Source organism: Asparagus officinalis, chromosome 8 (genome assembly GCF_001876935.1).
Source record: "Asparagus officinalis chromosome 8, Aspof.V1, whole genome shotgun sequence".
In the NCBI taxonomy this organism is placed as follows: Eukaryota; Viridiplantae; Streptophyta; class Magnoliopsida; order Asparagales; family Asparagaceae; genus Asparagus; species Asparagus officinalis.
The window spans coordinates 22,578,569-22,578,813 of record NC_033801.1 but is presented as its reverse complement, the minus strand read 5'-3'; positions in this window follow the sequence as shown (position 1 = coordinate 22,578,813).

Below are 245 nucleotides of genomic sequence, written 5' to 3'. Positions count from 1 at the left end.
CCTTATCAAGCAAAGTCAAGAGAGATAATTCACCAATTGTTAGTCTCAAAAACATGGGCGTCAACTTCAATCGCAACAAAGCCAACACCATATCCTCCTCTTTTATATCCCCCCAAAATACTAACAAAACTTTACTTGTGGACTCAGCACGCTAACAAATATTTATGATATTAATCCAAACTCTAGTACTCTCTTCTCCTTACTATCGCCATGGGTAATTGTCAAACGGTGGATGCGGCCACGGC